Here is a 2,914-nt window from a genome sequence, read left to right as displayed (position 1 = left end):
AAGGCCAGTTCCATCTGGATTTGTAAAATTCAGGAATTTTTTTTTAAGTTCTCGAATCTTAGGGCAGAGTTTTGTCTGTGCTCTTCTATAGCATTTAACACATATCAGAATGTCCTTGGGGTTCTCTGGCGTTCATCTCTGTAAGCTTGGTGAGTAATTTCCAGCCTTTCTTGACAGTCTGTGTCTGAGATTTAGAGCAAAATGGGTGTGACGGCTCGCTCAGACATATTTTGGAATGGAGCTTTTCTTTGGGGACCGAGTTATTAATTATTTCACTTGGCCTTTTTTTGCAAGACTTGTGGTGCACGGGTGTTTATCCCTTGGGATCCACCTGGTGAGCTGGGAGTTCCACCCAATAATTGTATCAGAGTAGCTGACATCCCGCTTTGTCCTTGGGAGAACATCCCGTGGGATTATGGGCTGGGAAAGGCTGAGCAGCTACAGACACCTATGATGGAGTTACAGGAGCTGGGCTCGATGATCCTCGTGGGTCCCTTCCAACCCAGGCACTGGATGGCTCCGCGGAGGGACCCAAAGGGACGCGGTGGCTCGGGAAGCCGATGCAGAACCATGGTTGGAACTGGCCGAGCTGCCTCGGCTGTTCTGCCGTGGGGCCGATGGTCACCCTGGCCCTTTGTGCAAGCTCTGGCACCAGCCAGGTGCCACATGGCTGTTTGTGCTGAAGTCAGGGCTTTCCTTGGTGCTGTGTCAGAGCAGGGGAGGGGACGGAGCTGCTGAGGGGCTGGAGCACAAGGGAGCGGCTGAGGGACCTGATCTTGGGGGACTTTTCTAACCAAAATGATTCTGATTCTATGAGACGCCGCTCAGCTCCCTCCCAAACTGAGCTGCTCTGCACAGCGTCCCCGGTGTCCCCAGGCTCAGCGCTGTGTCCCCACACCAGCATCCCAGCTCGCAGGGGGTCTGGATGGGTTTTGCATCAGCGGCACAGCCCCAGTGTTCACTGCGGCAGCTGCTGCCCCGTCCTGCTGACTCAGCACTGACCCTGGCTGAAGCGCCTGGGGAGGGGACGATGTGACACAGCGGCACGCGGTCCCGCGGGGGAGGTTCCCACACTCCCAGTCCGTGTTAGCGAGGCCGAACGTTGACCCTGAGCCACCAAAACCCCACTTTACCGGGGCAGCGATGGGCCTGTGCCACAGTGCCAGGTCCCCGTACGGGGTGTTTCAGAAGATGGACCCCATTTGAAACCACCGAGTATCTCTGAATACTCCGATATCTCCGCAACCACGAACCTCCCGTGAGTGAGACTCTCCCAGTCCCCACAGCAGGCAGAGGGAACATAGAGCATGCAGAAAAATGTTGCTAAAACTTGATAACTCATTATACCCTTTGTAAATGTTTGTGTAATTGTAGCACTGAGGGTGGTGAGAGCCTGGCCCAGGCTGGCCAGAGAGGTAGTGGATGAACCATCCCTGAGACATCCCAGGCCAGGCTGGACGGGGCTCTGAGCACCCTGAGCTGGTGCAGATGTCCCTGTCATGGCAGGGGGGCACTGGGGGGCTGGGAAGGGCCCTCCAACCCAAACCATCTGTGATTCTATGATTCATGTCGAGTCCATCTTTTTGAAACACCCTGTACTTTAGATATAGGCACCCACAGCAGAGCCCAGGTCTGGATCCTGCCCCAAACCAGCCCCAAACCAGGCCTGGAACTGGCACTGGGCATAAAACCCCCCAGCATAACCCCCTGGGTGACCAGTTGCCCCAGGGAGGACTCGGGCAGGTGACACGTGGGCTGCAGCATCCTCACCCCCCGCAGGCACCTGTGCCACCAGTGCGGGGTCTCCCCTCTAAACCAGACCCCCCACTGAACCCAGAGCCCCACTGGGGGTGCTGGGGGTGGGTGAGTGTCCTCGGGGGCCGGGGTGTCACCCTGCCCTGGCTCGGGCACAGCAAGGGGACCAGGATGCTCCGAGGGGCTCTGGGGGTGCAGGGAGGGTGATGCTCTCGGTCTGCGGTGATGCAAAGAAAATGCAGCTTCTGTGTCCCTGGGGCGCTGCCAAACCCTCCTGTGGGGACCCCCAGCCCCAAAACAGCCCCAAACTGGGGAAAGGCAAGAAACAGCTGACGATGGTGACCGGCACTTCCCAAAAGCGGCGGCGAGGACAAATCCCCGCACGGGGAAGTTATGCGGTTTTGTGCTCCTCACCCCCCAGCAGATAAATACCCGTCCCCTGTGCGGCGAGGGGCAGCACCCGCTGGGGACATCGCGGATCGGGCCCCTCCGGCACGGGCACCCCCCAGGTAATGTCACCGCTCCCCGGGGGGTGCCGGGATGGGGACACCAGGGCAGGGACTGAGCCGTGGGGCTGGGACCAGGTGTCTGCACCTCAATGGCTGTGGGAGCACAAGGGGGGCGGACACGGGGGGACACGCCGCCCCTTGCCCCGGGGACACTGCCCGGCCACCCAGTGGTCCCCATCTCCGTCATTCCTCGTGCTGGGACACGGTGGGGGGTGAGGGACCAACCCCGGGAGTTTCCCCTCTTCATCCTCAGCCCCAGTTGCCACATTTTGACACCAAAAAGGCATTTCTTCCTAAATCTTGGACAAGTTTGACGCCTCCGTGCATGCACAGGAGCCCTTGCCGGCATTTTGCCAGCTGTCCCGGTGGCAGCTCGGGCTGAGCGTGATCGTGGGTGCCGGGGGGACCAGCTGATCACCCCGTAATTGCCTTTTCCCCCCCGTTTTGCAGTGTATGAGGTTCACATGTTCTTTCCCGTGGGTTATGAGCCGATAGCGCACCCCACGCTCCGCTTGGCGCCGGCAGCCGGCTGACCAAACCGCACACACGGGTCGGTACACACGGTGTTCTCATCAAACCTGGACAAATGCTCTCATTTGGCAGAACTAACGAGCTGCCGCGCTCCCCAGCCCAGCACGAGGGGGTGGGAC

The sequence above is a fragment of the Nesoenas mayeri genome, assembly GCF_963082525.1.
Source record: "Nesoenas mayeri genome assembly, chromosome: 4".
NCBI classification, from domain to species: Eukaryota; Metazoa; Chordata; class Aves; order Columbiformes; family Columbidae; genus Nesoenas; species Nesoenas mayeri.
This window is presented reverse-complemented; position numbering follows the sequence as displayed.